We start from the raw sequence: 20654 nt of genomic DNA, 5'->3' as shown, positions 1-20654 counted from the left end.
AGTCTCTGAGAGGCTAGGTGCTTCCTCTCCCACTGAGGCCAGACAAGATAGCCCAGCTAGTATAACATATCCTACGTACAGGCAACAGCTTTTGGATAGCCCCTGCTCTAGTTGTTCAGGACCTACATGAAGACCAAGCTGCACATCTGGTACATATGAGTAGGGAGGCCTAGGTATATCCCCTGTATGTTCTTTGGTTAGTGTAACAGTCTCTGAGAGCACCAACAGTCCAGGTTAGTTGATTCTCTTGGTCTTCCTGTGGAGTTCCTATTCCCTTCAGAGTCTATAATCCTTATTCTTCCATAAAAGTTGCCAGGCTCCATCTACTGTTTGGCTGTGTGTGATTGTTATCTGTCTGAGTCAGCTGCTGCGTGGAGACTCTTAGAGAACCACATGTTGTTGTCAAACAACTTTAGCTGATCCAATAAGAATGTTTATCCTATTTCATTCCTTATTTCATGTGTGTCTACTGAAGCTGAAATAATTCCCTTCCACATTGCCATACTATTTTCAGTTATGTTTCTGGTGTGTTTCCCTTCTCATGCAAACTTGTAATTTTAATTTCTAATTTTTTGTTATTAAGATTTGAGAGTTTATATATGTTCAATCTGTTGTATATACAATACAATCAATCATCTCTAGCCTATGCAAAAATATTTTTTAAGCCTTGTCATTTTAATTTTTGCAACCTTTTACCCTGGGTTAATGTCTACCCTTGATGTTGAGGTGTGTTTCTTGGATATAGCAAAAGGATAGTTTCTGGGTTGGCATGCATTCTGTCACTCTATGTCTTTTTATTGTGGAAAATAAGCCCATTGATACTTAGAGGGATTGATGATCAATGGTTGTTAACTCTTGTTTTGTTTTTGTTGTTGTTATTGCTGTTGGTGGTAGTTTGTGTGTATGTATGTGAGTGTGAGCATGCCTCTCTCTCTCTCTCTCTCTCTCTCTCTCTCTCTCTGTGTGTGTGTGTGTGTGTGTGTGTGTGTGTGTGTGTGTGTGTGGTGATTTCCTTCTTTTGGTTTTGCTGGTGTGAGATTATTTTCTATTTTCATGGGTGTAGGTTTGAGTTTTCTTTCTAGCACCTTCTTTGTGGCTAGATTCATTTATTTTATCATGACTTATCATACTTTATCCAAATCTGGTAATTGAAAGTTTTTCTAAAAATATTAGTCTGGGCTGGTACCTATGGACACTTAGAGTCCAGTGTTCATCTGTCCAAGCCCTTCTAGCTTTTAGAATCTCCATTAAAAAGTGAGTTGTAATTTTAGTAGGTCTGAGTTTAAATGTTTTTTTCCTCTTGTAACTTTTAATATTCTTTCTTTTATCTGCATGTATAAGTTTTGATTACTATGTGGCAAGGGTAATTTCTTTTATGGTTCAATACATGTAGTGTTCTATATGCCTTTCATACCTAGAAAGATCTCTTCTTCCTTAGGTTAGGAAAATTTCTTCTGTGATATTGTTGAAAATGTTTCCTACACATTGGAGCTGGGTATCTTTTCTTCCTCTATTCCTATGATTTTTGGGTTTGGTCTTTTCAAAACATCCCAGATTTTCAGGATATTTTGTGCCAGGAGTTTTTATTTTTACTTTTTGGATTTAGCATTATCTTTGAATAATGCATCTATTTCTCCTACTATATATTCAATGTCTAAGATTATTTCTTTCATCTCTTGTATTCTCTTCATGAAGCTTGTATCTGTAGCTGTTTAAATAACTAAAATTTGTATTTCCAGAATTTCCTCAGATTTTTTTAAACCCTATTTCCATTTTTAGGCTTTCAAACCTTTTATTCATTTTCTTATGCTGGTGGCTTGTGTTTTCTGCCTTTCTTTATGGGATTTATTGATGTCCTTTTTAAGGACCTCTATCATCTTCATAAAGGTAGAGTTTTGTTTGTTTGTTTGTTTTGTTTGTTTTTTTCCTTGTGCTGCAGCTAACATTTTGGAATATTCAGGGTTTGCTGATCTCAGCAAGGATATGTTGCCCTGGCTGTTCTTGATTATATTTTGTGCTAGCTGGCTTCTATGCATGTAGGAGTAGACTCATTCCTACATGGATGATTTCTGAATTTGTCTTCAATGGGTGGATTTTTTTATCTTTTGGTTTCTGTTTTCTCTCTGGATTTTCAGAGTATGATGCCTGTGTGTTAGCTGTTTCCTTGAGGCTACTTCAGTTGGTGTATTACCAGTAAGTGCCTAATACAAGGCTATATTAGAGAAAGGAAGGTAGAAGGAAATTGTTGTTGTCCATTAGGGATTGGGTAAGAGATGAAAAGGAGGCTGCAGCAGGTTCTATGCTATAGAGTTGGATATGAAACTGGGGTATTTGGCAGAGATGTAAGAGAGCTTTGGATCCACTTTTGATCAACTTTTGTTGACTTGATTATAATGGCTCTTGGGTTAGCAGGGAGTTTCTACTGGAGCTGTAGACTGGGACAATGCACTACTGCAAACTTCAGTGGAGAACTAGAAGGGAAAGGTCAGTGAGCTCTAGAGGATATGGGAGTAAGGGTCAGAGAAGGTTACCAAAGTTGTTCTGCTGGAGACCTGGCACTGAGACTTGGGTACTGGATCGGCAGGAACAGAAAACAAGATATTTTATATTTTTAAAGTTTTATTCAGCTTTATTCTTTCACTTTGACTTCCATGTCATTGCTTAACTTTTAAATATGTGAGGCACTGTTTTACTAATCGTTTCAGTGACTTTACCTTTCTAACTTGAACTTTCTTGTCTTTTCTAGCTCAATGTGGATTGACTGACATTTAACCTACATGCAGGACCAATTCCTTGGTATGGAATGTGCAAAGAAACAGGATATCTCTAACTTGTTGCAAGGCATTCTGAGGAATTTCATTTGTTGGGATGCTTATGTGTTAGACAGGATAATGAAAGCGTTGAGTAAGATTTGAGCATTGCAGAAATGAGGAATGTAAAAAGAAAAACGTAGGGAGACAGAAGAAAGAGGCAGAGAGAGAGAGAGAGAGAGAGAGAGAGAGAGAGAGAGAGAATGAATTTGAATGACAAGGAACATACAAAGAGACAGAATCTTGTTATGCAGCTTTACTTTTAGCGTGCATGTGTGTGTGTGTGTGTGTGTGTGTGTGTGTGTGTGTGTGTTCTGTTTTGCCTGCATAGATATATGCACGATACATGTGTGGTACCTAGGACTCTCAGATGCTAATGTGCTTTACACAGAGGTGTCTAATTCACATTAAGAAGCAAATAACCATTTTATCACAAGGTGTTAAGTATACACATGACCTCATTTTATCTTTTTTGTGAATAATTTTATATTATTTCAATTAACTTCTAAGGCTAGCAAACAAACACTTTTTTTTTCTAGGCGTTTTCACACATAGGTATTATAGTTTATTCTTATACTTCCCCTCTCCCAGTGCCCTCACCATATGACTTCTGTTTCATACCTATTCTGTTTCTTATACCACTAACGTTTTCCTTCACTTTTGCATTAAAGGTATCTCATGACTCAATCCATTTCTAATATCATTCAAGTTGAGATTATTTCTTTCTTTCTCATGAGGTATATAATGTAAAGTCAAAAGTAAGCAGTAACATTCAAACACAAGTATATATGCATGTGTATATATATCTATATATACACATATTCATATATATATGTATTTATAGATGCACATATATACGTATAATTTAAATTTCAGAGGTCCATATGTTATTCATCTTTTTATGTTTGACTTACCTTGCTTAACATAGTTATTTATTTTTCCTTATGATAAATTAATTTTAGACTGTGCACATGCACCACATTTTCCTTATTCATTCATCTTTGCATGAGCATTTTAGTTGCTTGCTATGAATAGTGCATAGCCATAGATATACAAATATCTTTGCAAAAGTCCCTTCATGTACAAAATCTAGAATGACAAGTTGAACCATAGGGCAGTTCTGTTTTTAGTTTTGTGCAGAAATTCCAAACTGATTTCCAGATAGGCTACACAAGTTTACTCTCTTACATATCAAGAACAGGGCTAGACACGCCTGGGAAACCAGAAGAGACTGCACTCTGCACCCATCTCTGACAACAGAGGAAAACACCAAATGCCATCTGGAACCCTGGTGCACTGAAGCTCCCGGAAAGGGTGGCGCAGATGTTCCTGGTTGCTGCCGCTGCAGAGAGCTCGTAGGCAGCACTTCACGAGCAAACTTGAGCCTCGGGACCACAGGTAAGACCAACTTTTCTGCTGCAAGTGACCTGCCTGGTGAACTCAGGACACACAGAGGCGAAATTCCTCTAGGACCGGGCACTTGCGGTGGTTACTGGGAGTCCCAAACCTGCGGATCCCTACCCGCAGCAGTTCTCTGCTCCCAAACCCCGTGGGAGAGAGACCTCAACACCTGGTCAGGTGGGCAATCCTGAGGCTGCAGAGCGGAAGAGACCACCAACACTGCCCACCCCTGCTCACATACCTGGCCCAAGAGGAAACTGTATACGGCCTCTGGGTTCCGGTAGAAGAGGGCCCAGGAGCAGCAGGACCGCTGCGTCTAAGACACAGCCAGAACCTGAAGGGACTGACCGGATAAACAGTTCTCAGCACCCAAATCCCGTGGGAGGGAGAGCTAAACCTTCAGAGAGGCAGACACGCCTGGGAAACCAGAAGAGACTGCACTCTGCACACATCTCTGACGCCAGAGGAAAACACCAAACGCCATCTGGAACCCTGGTGCACTGAAGCTCCCTGGTTGCAGCCCCCACAGAGAGCTCATAAGCAACACCCCACGAGCAAACTTGAGCCTCAGAACCAAAGGTAAGACCAACTTTTCTGCTGCAACTGACCTGCCTGGTGAACTCAAGACACAGGCCCACAGGAACAGCTGAAGACCTGTAGATAGAAAAAATTACACCCCCGAAAGCAGAACACTCTGTCCCCATAACTGGCTGAAAGAAAACAGGAAAACAGGTCTACAGCACTCCTGACACACAGGCTTATAGGACAGTCTAGCCACTGTCAGAAATAGCAGAACAAAGTAAAACTAGAGATAATCTGCTGGCAAGAGGCAAGCACAGGAACCCAAGCAACAAAAACCAAGACTACATGGAATCATCGGAGCCCAATTCTCCCACCAAAGCAAACACGGAATATCCAAACACACCAGAAAAGCAAGATCTAGTTTCAAAATCATATCTGATCATGATGCTGGAGGACTTCAAGAAAGACGTGAAGAACTCCCTTAGAGAACAAATAGAAGCCTACAGAGAGGAATCGCAAAATTCCCTGAAAGAATTCCAGGAAAAGAGAAATAAACAAGTAGAAGCCCATAGAGAGGAATCACAAAAATCCCTGAAAGAATTCCAGGAAAACACAATCAAACAGTTGAAGGAATTAAAAATGGAAATAGAAGCAATCAAGAAAGAACACATGGAAACAACCCTGGATATAGAAAACCAAAAGAAGAGACAAGGAGCTGTAGATACGAGGTTCACCAACAGAATACAAGAGATGGAAGAGAGAATCTCAGGAGCAGAAGATTCCATAGAAAACATTGACTCAACTGTCAAAGATAATGTAAAGTGGAAAAAGCTACTGGTTCAAAACATACAGGAAATCCTGGACCCAATGAGAAGATCAAACCTAAGGATAATAAGTATAGAAGAGAGTGAAGACTCCCAGCTCAAAGGACCAGTAAATATCTTCAACAAAATCATAGAAGAAAACTTCCCTAACCTAAAAAAAGAGATACCCATAGGCACAAAAGAAGCCTATAGAACTCCAAATAGAATGGACCAGAAAAGAAACACCTCCTGTCACATAATAGTCAAAACACCAAACGCACAAAATAAAGAAAGAATATTAAAAGCAGTAAGGGAAAAAGGTCAAGTAACATATAAAGGGAGACCTATCAGAATCACACCAGACTTCTCGCCAGAAACTATGAAGGCCAGAAGATCCTGGACTGATGTCATACAGACCCTAAGAGAACACAAATGCCAGCCCAGGTTACTGTATCCAGCAAAACTCTCAATTAACATTGATGGAGAAACCAAGATATTCCATGACAAAACCAAATTTACACAATATCTTTCTCCAAATCCAGCACTACAAAGGATAATAAATGGTAAAGCCCAACATAAGGAGGCAAGCTATACCCTAGAAGAAGCAAGAAACTAATCGTCTTGGCAACAAAACAAAGAGAAGAAAAGCACACAAACATAACCTCATATCCAAATATGAATATAACAGGAAGCAATAATCACTATTCCTTAAAATCTCTCGACATCAATGGCCTCAACTCCCCAATAAAAAGACATAGATTAACAAACTGGATACGCAACGAGGACCCTGCATTCTGCTGCCTACAGGAAACACACCTCAGAGAAAAAGACAGACACTACCTCAGAATGAAAGGCGGGAAAAAAACTTTCCAAGCAAGTGGTCGGAAGAAGCAAGCTGGAGTAGCCATTCTAATATAAATTATATCAATTTTCAACTAAAAGTCATCAAAAAAGATAAGGAAGGACACTTCATATTCATCAAAGGAAAAATCCACCAAGATGAACTCTCAATCCTACATATGTATGCCCCAAATACAAGGGCACCTACATACGTAAAAGAAACCTTACTAAAGCTCAAAACACACATTGCACCTCACAGAATAATAGTGGGAGATTTCAACACCCCACTCTCATCAATGGACAGATCATGGAAACAGAAATTGAACAGAGACGTAGACAGACTAAGAGAAGTCATGAGCCAAATGGACTTAACAGATATTTATAGAACATTCTATCCTAAAGCAAAAGGATATACCTTCTTCTCAGCTCCTCATGGTACTTTCTCCAAAATTGACCATATAATTGGTCAAAAAACGGTCTTCAACAGGTACAGAAAGATAGAAATAATCCCATGCGTGCTATCAGACCACCACGGCCTAAACCTGTTCTTCAATAAAAATAGGGAAGAATGCCTACATATACATGGAAATTGAACAATGCTCTACTCAATGATAACCTGGTCAAGGAAGAAATAAAGAAAGAAATTAAAGACTTTATAGAATTTAATGAAAATGAAGGTACAACATACCCCAACTTATGGCACACAATAAAAGCTATGCTAAGAGCGAAACTCATAGCGCTGAGTGCCTACAGAAAGAAACAGGAAAGAGCATATGTCAGCAGCTTGACAGCACACATAAAAGCTCTAGAACAAAAGGAAGCAAATACACCCAGGAGGAGTAGAAGGCAGGAAATAATCAAACTCAGAGCTGAAATCAACCAAGTAGAAACAAAAAGGACCATAGAAAGAATCAACAGAACCAGAAGTTGGTTCTTTGAGAAAATCAACAAGATAGATAAACCCTTAGCCAGACTAACGAGAGGACACAGAGAGTGTGTCCAAATTAACAAAATCAGAAATGAACAGGGAGACATAACTACAGATTCAGAGGAAATTCAAAAATCATCAGATCTTACTATAAAAGCCTATATTCAACAAAACTTGAAAATCTACAGGAAATGGACAATTTCCTAGACAAATACCAGGTACCGAAGTTAAATCAGGAACAGATAAACCAGTTAAACAACCCCATAACTAATAAGGAAATAGAAGCAGTCATTAAAGGTCTCCCAACCAAAAAGAGCCCAGGTTCAGACGGGTTCAGTGCAGAATTCTTTCAGACCTTCTTAGAAGACCTCATACCAATATTATCCAAACTATTCCACAAAATTGAAACAGATGGAGCACTACCGAATTCCTTCTATGAAGCCACAATTACTCTTATACGTAAACCACACAAAGACCCAACAAAGAAAGAGAACTTCAGACCAATTTCCCTTATGAATATCGACGCAAAAATACTCAATAAAATTCTGGCAAACCGGATCCAAGAGCACATCAAAACAATCATCCACCATGATCAAGTAGGCTTCATCCCAGGCATGCAGGGATGGTTTAATATATGGAAAACCATAATATACGGAAAATATAATCAACGTGATCCATTATATAAACAAACTGAAAGAACAAAACCACATGATCATTTCATTAGATGCTGAGAAAGCATTTGACAAAATTCAACACCCCTTCATGATAAAAGTCCTGGAAAGAATAGGAATTCAAGGCCCATACCTAAACATAGTAAAAGCCATATACAGCAAACCAGTGGCTATCATTAAACTAAATGGAGAGAAACTTGAAGCAATCCCACTAAAATCAGGGACTAGACAAGGCTGCCCACTCTCTCCCTACTTATTCAATATAGTTCTTGAAGTTCTAGCCAGAGCAATCAGACAACAAAAGAAGATCAAGGGGATACAGATTGGAAAAGAAGAAGTCAAAATATCACTATTTGCAGATGATATGATAGTATATTTAAGTGATCCCAAAGTTCCACCAGAGAACTACTAAAGCTGATAAACAACTTCAGCAAAGTGGCTGGGTATAAAATTAACTCAAATAAATCAGTAGCCTTTCTCTACACAAAAGAGAAACAAGCCGAGAAAGAATTTAGGGAAATGACACCCTTCATAATAGACCCAAATAATATAAAGTACCTCGGTGTGACTTTAAGAAAGCAAGTAAAAGATTTGTACAATAAGAACTTCAAGACTCTGAAGAAAGAAATTGAAGAAGACCTCAGAAGATGGAAAGATCTCCCATGCTCCTGGATTGGCAGGATTAATATAGTAAAAATGGCCATTCTACCAAAAGCGATCTACAGATTCAATGTAATCCCCATCAAAATACCAATCCAATTCTTCAAAGAGTTAGACAGAACAATTTGCAAATTCATCTGGAATAACAAAAAACCCAGGATAGCTAAAGCTATCAACAATAAAAGGACTTCAGGGGGAATCACTATCCCTGAACTCAAGCAGTATTAAAGAGCAATAGTGATAAAAACTGCATGGTATTGGTACAGAGACAGACAGATAGACCAGTGGAACAGAATTGAAGACCCAGAAATGAACCCACACACCTATGGGCACTTGATTTTTGACAAAGGAGCCAAAACCATCCAATGGAAAAAAAGATAGCATTTTCAGCAAATGGTGCTGGTCCAACTGGAGGTCAACATGTAGAAGAATGCAGATCGATCCATGCTTATCACCCTGTACAAAGCTTAAGTCCAAGTGGATCAAGGACCTCCACATCAAACCAGATACACTCAAACTAATAGAAGAAAACCTAGGGAAGCATCTGGAACACATGGGCACTGGAAAAAATTTCCTGAACAAAACACCAATGGCTTATGCTCTAAGATCAAGAATCGACAAATGGGATCTCATAAAACTGCAAAGCTTCTGTAAGGCAAAGGACACTGTGGTCAGGACAAAACGGCAACTAACAGATTGGGAAAAGATCTTTACCAATCCTACAACAGATAGAGGCCTTATATCCAAAATATACAAAGAACTCAAGAAGTTAGACCGCAGGGAGACAAATAACCCTATTAAAAAATGGGGTTCAGATCTAAACAAAGAATTCACAGCTGAGGAATGCTGAATGGCTGAGAAACACCTAAAGAAATATTCAACATCTTTAGTCATAAGGGAAATGCAAATCAAAACAACCCTGAGATTTCACCTCACACCAGTGTGAATGGCTAAGATCAAAAACTCAGGTGACAGCAGATGCTGGCGAGGATGAGGAGAAAGAGGAACACTCCTCCATTGTTGGTGGGATTGCAGACTGGTACAACCATTCTGGAAATCAGTCTGGAGGTTCCTCAGAAAATTAGACATTGAACTGCCTGAGGATCCAGCTATACCTCTCTTGGGCATATACCCAAAAGATGCCCCAACATATAAAAAAGACACGTGCTCCACTATGTTCATCGCAGCCTTATTTATAATAGCCAGTAGCTGGAAAGAACCCAGATGCCCTTCAACAGAGGAATGGATACAGAAAATGTGATACATCTACACAATGGAATATTACTCCGCTATCAAAAACAACGGCTTTATGAAATTTGTAGGCAAATGGTTGGAACTGGAAATATCATCCTGAGTGAGCTAACCCAATCACAGAAAGACATACATGGTATGCACTCACTGATAAGTGGCTATTAGCCCAAATGCTTGAATTACCCTAGATGCCTAGAACAAATGAAACTCAAGACGGATGATCAAAATGTGAATGCTTCACTCCTTCTCTAAAAGGGGAACAAGAATACCCTTGGCAGGGAAGAGAGAGGCAAAGATTAAAACAGAGACTGAAGGAACTCCCATTCAGAGCCTGCCCCCCATACTTCCTCTAATTCCCCCCAAGGGGGTATTATTCTCAGTTCGGTGGTTTGCTGCTAGCCTTGACCTCTGTATTGGACATGCTCTGGATGTATCTCAGGAGAGATCTATATTTGGTCCCTTTCAGCATCCTTTTTTTTAGCTTCATCAATCTTATCTAGTTTTGGTGGCTATATATATATGGGCCATATGGTGGGCCGGCTCTGAATGGCCATTCCTTCAATCGCTGCTCTAAACTTTGCTTCTGTATCCCCTCCTATGGATATTTTTCCCCTTTTAAGAAGGATTGGGAGGATCCACATTTTGGTCATCCTTCTTCTTGAGCTTCCTGTGTTCTGTGGATTGCATCTTGGGTAATTCAAGCTTTTTGGCTAATATGCACTTATCAATGAGTGCATACCGAGTGTGTTTTTCTGAGTAACTTCACTCAGGGTGATATTTTCTATTCTGAAATCTGGAATTGCGTGTTTTCTAGTTTTATGAAGAATGCCCATGGGGAAATGAAGAGAATTACATTGGATTTCTAGGCTTGAGGCTCAGTGGCAAGACCTTTCCCTGTTCAACCATCACAATAACATGTCACTTTTGGTTCTCAAAGCCTCTTGCAATTGAATATGAGTTGCTTCCCTCATATTTAGTTAACTTTCTCCAGTGAATAATTCATGTATCTAAGTTTTTTCTATCCCAGGGATGCCTAGATTTTTTTTTTGTCTTAAGCATATAACAGAATTCTTGAATATTGGCTTCATTTTCTTTCTTTTTCTTTTTCCTGCTTACTGATATTTAAGTGCAGTAATGTTAATTTTGTCTTACATCGCTGATAATTTCTCCTATGCTTGGCTATGTCCATTGGTACTACAAAGTCTGTGTTTATTATATGAGTCGTTGCTTTTTATTTTTTATTTCAAGTAGTTGTTTTATATTCAAAAATTTTGATTTCATTGCTGTAATTTGTTCCAGGCTGCTTACTTTTAATCAATATTTTTGTTTTCTCATCTATTTTGCTGGTTTTAATCCTTTGTTTTGTTGGCTTTCCTTTCTGTTTTCTTGATAACACCATTAGCAAAAGAACAAAATTATACAAAAAGCAAACAAAGAAAAATCAAACAAGAAACAACAGAAAAAACCCAGTGTTGTAGAAGACATAGAAATACATTTATAATGAGTTATAGCTCACTAAATGCCACAAATAACTATGTAAAAATTTGCATAACTATTTTAGAATGTTCTATGAAGAATAAAATAGTTTAGGATAACTATGGTAATATCAAATTAATGAGATAAAATAAGAAGGGGGAGAAAGGAAGGAAGAAAGAGAGCTTTGGTAAGGAGAAAGATAAGGAAGAGAGGAATCAGAAAAAAATAAAATGGTTAGGAATAGATGAGAGCAATCAACTACAAACAACAATAAAACATATAGAAAACAAAAACACCAAAAGGACATTTCCCAACAGTGTGCTGTGTGATGCTTAAAAATCAGTCTCACTGAGTCATTCAATGCCTCGTGAAGTCTTACTCAGGCTGGCAACCATACCTTAGGACAAATTCCATGAACAGAAGTTGCTCATTACAAAATAAACCCAGTGGTATTTTTGTGGGTTTGTTGTTGCTGCATTTTGCTTAGTTTGGGCATTTTCGACTCGTTTTAATGTTTTTTTTTCTTGTTTATTTTTGTCTTGTTTTTTGTGGGTTTTATGGGAAGTGTTTCTTAGTTTTGTATTGTTTCTGTTTGTTTGCTGCTTTTTTTTAAGAGACAAGAAAAGATCATAATGCTTCGTGGGTAGTAGGTGGAAAGAATATTGTTGAGGTCTGACATGCCCCATCCCCACCCAGCATAGCTGTAGACATTTTGTTCCATGTCTGCCAACTGTTTCATATTGTTGCTGTACTATGCCTACCAGTCATTGACATAGAAAAATAAACACAGAGCAAGGTCATGCTGACCATAACACCAGTTATGTTCTGTATGTCCCAAGGTTTGTTAATTTTAAAGAATTACACAAAGCTTCATGTAGGAGCCATCAAGTTAAAGTCAATATGAACTGTTATGTATAAAATATCTTGTGCCAGAGCTGACCACTGGGCAGCACTTCTTATACCTGTGTATGAGCCTATTCTCATTTACAAGCTGTCAGAGAAAGATGTTCAATCCCATGGCCCAGTTCAGAATTCTGTATTAGGGTATATGTTCAATAAACCATCCCTGTCTGACTGAGATCAGTGTTTGAGCGCTTTGTGGAATGACTCTTAGACCCCAACAGCTATGGAAGAATTGTAAGATGGGCACACATGATCAATATATATTATATAAAATTTTTGTTAAAATTGGGAAAACAAAATTAATCTATAAGGAAAAATAGAAATGTAAGTCATATTTCAAGCCAACTGAGAGGAGTCTGATATAGCTGTCTCCTGAGAGGCTCTGCCAGAACGTGACAAATACAGATGCTTGCAGCTAATCATTGGACTAAGAATGGGGTCCCCAGTGGAGAAGTTAAAGGACTGAAGGAATTGAAGGGGTTTGCAACTCCTCAGGAAGAACAACAATATCAATCAACTATCTACCCCAGAGATCCCAGGGATTAAACCACCAACCAAAGAGTACACATGGAGTGACCCATGGCTCCAGCTGCATATGTAGCAGAGGATGGCCTTGTTGGACTTCAATGGGAAGAGAGTTCCTTGGTCCTGGGAAGGCTTGATGCTCCAATGTAGGGGAATGCCAGGGTGGGGAAGTGGAAGGGAGTGGGTAGGTAGGTAGAGGAGCATCCTCACAGTAGCAAGTGGGGGGGAGGGATAGTGTGTTTCTGGAGGGGAAACCAGGAAAGGAGATAACATTTGAAATGTAAATAAAAAAATATCCAATCAAAGAAAAGACGAAAAAGAAATTCAAAATACATCTAAACATGTAAGTTGAGGAGGAACCACTGGATGTCTAAAACACAACACACATACACACACACACACACACACACACACACACACACACACACACACATCAAAAACTCTCTCAATGGAAAATACCAATAAACAAAATTAGATGGGTATATGAAGATGAATCTAAATAAAATACTTAAATAATTTAAAATGCAATAAAGCCACAGATGCCAGCCCAGACTACTATACCTAGTGTAATGTCATATTTATTTCCTTAGATAAATTGATGAGATGAGAGCTGAACCCAAGATGTGAAATGTGTGAATACATAATTTGGGCTGAACCCAGAGCATTTCTTTCTTTGTTCTAACTATCCCTAGACCTAGGCCTGGAAGCTTCTATCCTGTATACAATCTAATCTTCCATGCTGACAGATTGACTCTGCCTTCTCTTGATTTGGGCCTGCCTTTCTCTACTTGGCCTCATTCTAACTTTGGCAATATAGTGAAACCTTTGCCCCACATTGAGATATCACTTTCAAATATGGCTGCTTTCTTCTAAACAAACTAACCTTACCTTTATTTTAGGGATTAAAGTTACGTACTAAGTACATGCCTGCATTCTAGGCAGATCATTACATAACCCAGGGCATGTCTGCATTCTGGCCAGATCATATAGACCTAGAAAGTCTTTGGATGTGATCCCTTGCCAAAGCACCCAAGAAACTGGATTAAAATTCCTCTATGACCAAGGAAAACTTTCAATCAATATAGAATAGAGAAAACAAGATATTCCGTGATAACATCAAATTTAAACAATATCTATCTACAAATCTAGGCCTACTAGATACTGGAAAATAATGCTACTGGAAGTTACTCAAAAAATAAACTCAACCCAAGGAGATTGATTATGCCCGTGGAAACACAGGAAATAAATAATATGATAACAGCAAAAAACAAAAAAAGGAAATACACACATACACACAAAGATATTTAAGCATCAGATACAAGAGCAACAGGATATGCAGTGATACAAAACCTCTATAGCAGGACTCATTGTTCAAGTATCCTTGTCTACTTCTTTTGTCTGCATGACCTGCTTGTTGGTGAGAATAAGGTACTATAGATTCCCATTATCTGCCATGTATTAATTACCATGTATGGTAGTTGATGGATGATTTAAGCTTTAGTAATTGGCTTTATTTTTTATGAATTGTTATAAATATGGGTGCCATTGCAATAAGAGCATACAAGTTAGGAGTTGAAATGTCATCTTGGTGGATTCTTTTATTTAATGAGTATGAGTGTCCTTCCTCATCTCTTTTGATTCATTTTGGTTGGAAAACTATATTGTTACAGATTAGTATGGCTATATCAGCTTGCTTCTTATGTACATTGGCTTGGAAAGTTTTTTTTCAACCCTCTATTCTGAGGTAATATCTATTTTTGATATTGAGGTGTGTTTTGGATATGCAGCATCAGTATGGATCACGTTATAAATCAAAAGGTCCTAAGAGATATCTGTAGAACATTTCACCTAAAGACATATATATATATATATATATTGTCTTCTCAGCACCTCATGGAACTTTCTCCAAAATTGACCACAAACTCAGTCATTATGCAATTCTCAACAGACTACCATGGATTAAACTGGGTTTCAACAATAAAAAGAAGAAATGCTGCCAAACTCATGAACATGAACAACTATCTATTCAATGACTACTGAATCAAGACAGAAATAAGATGAAACTTTAAAAATTCCTAAAATTCAATTGAAATGAATTCACAAAATACCATATATATGGGACACAATGAAAGCAATGCTAAGATAAAAGTTCATGACAAGTAGGTACATAAAAATTTGGAGATATCTTATACTAGTAGCTATACAGCACATGAGAAAGCTTGAGAATAAAAAGAAGCTAGCTCATCCAAGAGGAATACATGGCAGGATATAATCAACTGAGGAAGAAATCAATAAAGTTGAAACAAGAATTATAATATAAAGAAGCAGTACAACAAAAAAAATTGGTTGTTTGAAGAAATGAACAATATAAACACTTATACAAACTAGCTAAAAGTCAGAGAAAGAATATCCAGTTTAACAAAATCAGAAGGAAAAAGGGTGATGTAACAAGAGACACCAAGAAAATCCAAATAATTATTATGTCATACTTTAAAAACTTGTGCTCCACAAATTTGTAAAATCTAATAATTTTGCGTTTTTTATGAAAGATATAATGTACCAAAGTTAAATCAAGATCAGACAGACAATTTAAATATAACTATAATACCCAAGGAAATATAAGCAGTCATTATAATCCCCCCCCAATATCCAGGGCCAGAAGGTTTTAGCATGAAATTCTTCCAGAGTTTCCGAGAAATGCTAATGCAAAACTCCTCAAATTTTTCTCAAAATAGGAACAGAAGGAACATTGCTAAATTTGTTTTGAGTCCACAGTCACCCTGACACCCAATCCAACAAAGATTCAAGAAAAAAGAACTGCAGACCAATTTCCCTGAGCATAATGCAAAAAATATTCAACAAAATACTCCCAAACTGAATCCAAAAACAGATAAAAACTATCAAGTAGGCTTCATCCCAGAGATGTAGGGAAGATTCAATATATAAAAAAATCAGGGTGTTGGAGATTTAGCTCAGTGATAGAGCGCTTGCCTAGCAAACGCAAGGCTCTGGGTTGGGTCCCCAGCTCCGGAAAAAAAAAATCAGCAAATGTATTCTACTATATAAACAAACTGAAAGAAAAAATACTTGATCATTTCATTAGATACCGAAAATGTCTTTGACAAACATTTAATGCCACTTCATGATAAAAGTCTTAAGAGAGATTAGGAATAGAAGGGACATGCCTAACCACAATAAAGGCAACTTACAGCATACCTATAACCAGTATCAAATGAAATGGAATAATTCCACTATAATCAGGAAAAAGACAAGGCTGTCAGTCTTTTCATAACTATCCGTTGCAGTGCTGAAAATCTTAGCCAAAGCAATAAGACAAATGAAGTAGACCAACAGTCTACAAATTGAAAATCAAGGAATCAAAGTATTATTTGAAGATGATATGATAATATACAAAAGCAACCCTAAAATTTTTACCAAGGCACTCCTATGACTGATAAACACTGTCAGCAAAGTGGCTGGATACAGGGTTAACTCCAAAAAATGAGTAACCCTCCTTAGTACAAATGGTAAACAGACTAAGAAGGAAATCAGGGAAACACCACTACTCTTCACAATAGCCACAAACATTATTAAATATTGAGGATTATTTTTAATGTGTATTTGCTCTAATCAAGCAAATTAGAGACTTGTATGATAGAAATTTCAAGGTTTTAAAGAAGAAATTGAAGAAGATCTCAGGAGACGGAAAGATCTATGTTCGTGATGGGCAGAATGGACTAAAGGTAGCCATCCTACCAAAATCAATCTACAGATTTGATACAGTCCCTATCAAAAGTTCAACATGATTCTTTAAAAACCTTGAAAAGACAATACTAAATTTCATATGGGAAAAACAAGACACTCAGCATAGCTAAAAGTTTTCTAAACATTAAAAAATTGTTGGCGGTATTACCATTCCTGATTTTGAGCTGTACTATAGAGCTATAGTAGTAAACACTATGTGGTATTGGCATGAAAGCAAACAGAGTAGTCAGTGGAATTGAATCAAAGACCCAGAAATAAATCTATATACCTATGAGCACCTGATTTTTTGATAAAGAAGCCAGAAACAAACAATAAAATATAGGAAGCATTTTCAACAAATGGTGCTTGGACTAACAGGTTGTCTGCATGGTAATGAATGCAAATAGATCCATATTAACCACCCTGCAAAAATATTCAAGTCTATGTGGATTAAAGACTTCCAAACAAAACCAGACACACTGAACATAATAGAAATGGAAGACTTGGGGGAAGGATTGAAAAAAAGCTGAAGGGGATTGCAACTCCATAAAAAGAAAAACAGTATCAACTAACCAGAACCCCTAGTTCCCAGGGGGCTACACAACCAATCAAAGAGTATACTTGGAGGGACCCATGGCTCCAGCTACATATGTAACGAAGTTTTGCCCTATCAATGAGAGGGGTGGTCGCTGGTCCTGTGAAGGCTTGATGCCCCAGCATAGGGGGATGCTAGAGCGGTGAGACTGGAGTAGGTGGGTGGGTGGGTGGAAGAGCACCCTCCTAGAGGTAAAGTGGAGAGGGGATGGGATGGCGGGTTGAAAGGGAGACCAGGAGGGGCACAATATTTGAAATGTAAATAAATTAATTAGCCAGTAAAAAAGAAAGAAAAAGAAATTAGAGAATAGCCTTGAACTCATTGGCACAGGAGACAATTTTCCAAACAGAACGCTGATAGCATAGACACTAAGATCAACAATTAATAAATGGAACCTCATAAAACTTAAGAAGCTTCTGTAAGGCAAAGGATACTGTCGATAGCAGCTTTCAGAATGGGAAAAGACTTTAACCAATTTCATGTCTGATAGAGAGCTAATACCTAAAGACATTGTATATAAAGAACTCAAAAAAAACTAGACATTAGCAAGCTAAGTAATCAAATTTATGTATCAAATGGGGTATAGGAGTTGGCTTAATCATGCCACCATAAGAACTGCAGGATCCTAACTCGGGTTGGCAGGCTCAGAGACAAGCACATTTACCTACCTAGCTATATTGCCAACACAAATTATGATTTTTAGTCTTTTACAGAGATGTTATTTGGAATAATTTTCGCTATGAGTAGGGGACTTCATTCAACACAAACTCCATTTAACATAAAGCAAGGAATCACTTGAACTGTCAGGTGTTCTAGTAGAAACAGGCAGCTGTGCAAAAGACTCAGAATAAGAATATATCATTTTAAAAATTTACTTTATTTATTTACATCCCAAATGCTGCTCTTGTTCTAGTACCTTACCTAAGAGTTCTTCCCTCCATTCCCCCTCCCCTTCACCTCTGGGAAGATACCCTGTCCTGATCATCCTCCCTCTTTGGGGCATCAAATCTCAACAGAATTAGACGCATCCTCTTCCACTGAGGCCAGACAAGGCAGTCTTCTGCTGCATATGTGCTCCGGGCTAATACCAGCCTGTGTATGGTCTTTGGTCGATGGCTTGGTCTCTTGCAACTCCCAGGGATCCAGGTTAGTTAATGCTGTTGGTCTTCCTATGGTGCTGCCATGCTTCAGTTCCTTCAGTGTTTTCCCTAACTCTTCCATAGCGGTCCTGACCTTAGTCCAATGTTTGTGAGTATTTGCCTCAGTCAGTTGCTGGTAGAGCCTCTCAGAGGACAATCATTCTAGGTAGGTTCATGGCTGCAAGTACAACATAGCATCAGTAAGAGTGTCAGGGTTTGGTGTGCAACCATGGGATGAGGTATCTGAAGTTGGGCCAGTCACTCTCTGACATTTTTAAGACTCTACTCCATTTTGCCCCTGCATTTCTTTGAAACAGGAACAATTTGGGGTCAAAAATTCTGGAGGCGAGTTGGTGTCACCATCCCTCTGCTGGGAGCTCTAACTACTGTAAGTGGTTCAGGTTCCATATCCCCACCATTGGACACTGTGGCTAAGGTCACCCACATTGAGTCTTGGAAGTCTCTTCCATTTCAGGTCTTGGGGATTTTCTAGGAGTTCTCAATGCTCATAGGTATCGTGGGTATTATGTGATTTTTGACTAATATCCACTTATCAGTGAGTACATATCCAAGGCAGTAGTTTCAGGCTTTGACCTCTGTTTTTTTCACCATGTGAATTTAGCCATTAGGAGCCAACTCAGGTACACAATGACCCCCAACAATTCTAGAATTCTAGTTTTGAGTATTGCATTTAGAAAGAGTGCTTAAAATGAGAGCTGGGCCTTTTCATAACAACAAAATAATAGTATCCTGAAGCAAATGCAAGGAGTTAATATGTATTGAAAATATCTTGGTATGAGAGTCACAGAAAACATCAGTATTCCAGCATCTAAAAACAAATGCACATATATACGTACAGACAGACACAAATACACACACACACACACACAGACACACACACACAAATGCATGTATCAAGAAGATGAAGTGAGGGTCTAGCTATATATATATACCAGGACTTAAGAGCATTATCTGTTCTTCCAGGTGACCTTGGTTTGATTCTCATCATCCACATGGCATCTAACAAGCATCTCTCAGTTCAGATCCAGAGGATCTAGAATCCTCTTCTAGCCTCTGAGGGCATCATGCATACACTCTGTGCCCAAACATACATGTGGGTAAAATACCCATATGCATAAAATAAGAAAACATTTCAAGCAAAGAAAGTGAATTAGAATGAAGATGTTTTTGTATTTGGCATATTCTATGCTCTGCACAAGGTGACAAAGCAGATAAAGCATAGGGCTCTTAACCTCTAAGACGGCTTCTGGTCTCTGCTCTGCCCCATTCTTAACAGCAGCACCAGGGTAGTTTGTGGAAATGTCTATAGACAGACATTTGTATAGATAGAATGTGATGTGTATATCATACTCAGGTCCCTGTGACCTGGGAAGGAAACTTAGCTCCTTAGAGTCTGCTTGGACATCAATGTGTTATATAGACTTTACCCTCAAATTTGAGCTTAAGCACGCTATTTAACTTTCGTCTTGTTGACTTTATCTCATAAACAAAGTTAAATAAATCTCGATGAGCTCTGAGCACACTTGCTTATTTGCTGCATGACAAGAAAAGCAAGATGAAAGGGTATTTTGTGTCACTGAAAGTCACACAATGTTAATGGTAGTAAAGTGTGGTCTGCTGTGAATAACCATGTACCTCCAGGCTCTCCAATCAGCCACCAGTGACCCTCAGCCACTTGAAACATGGATTATTCCCTTTGGGGGGTGTCCCGGTCATTGCAGGACAGTATTGGAATCCCTCAACTCTACCTGCTAGACGCCAGTACTTAGATCTTACAACCTAAATTATGAGATATGAACTCATGTCTCAAGGCAACAGGGTGAGACAATGCTCAACCCATAACTAAATCATTGTTATTTTTGTAGACTTGTTATCTCATGTTGCTTTGTTTTGTCTTAGTGGCCTCCTAATTTTACATTATGGTTTCCGATTTCGTGTTTTATGGATTGTTTAGTGTATGTGTCTCTGTAAGACACTTGTGGTTTGCTTTCTTTTCTTTGTGTTTGGGTTCACTGTGGACTTTTTGTTCATTCACTTGTTTGCCTGTTTTGTTTTGTAAAGAGTAAGAGAGAAAAGGCATGTAGTTAGGTGGGTGGAAAGGTGGGAGAGAAGGTGGGAGGATATCTTGGTGGAGCTAGAAAATGGAAATGATGATCAGAATACATTGGCTGATTTTCATTACAGTTATAAACACAGTAAACGTTCTTGTTCTGCCTGTGAGTGTGCACGAGTGTGTGTTTATGGTTGAGTACATGAGAGAAGCATATACTAGCGCATGCTCTCACATTAGTGTAGATGTGCGTTCCCTCTTCCCTTGAGCGGGAACACACTGAAGACGGGAGTGTGACTTAGGAAATGTCCAAAT

This window comes from Rattus norvegicus, chromosome 17 (assembly GCF_021556685.1).
Source record: "Rattus norvegicus strain SHRSP/BbbUtx chromosome 17, alternate assembly SHRSP_T2T, whole genome shotgun sequence".
Taxonomy (NCBI): Eukaryota; Metazoa; Chordata; class Mammalia; order Rodentia; family Muridae; genus Rattus; species Rattus norvegicus.
This window is presented reverse-complemented; position numbering follows the sequence as displayed.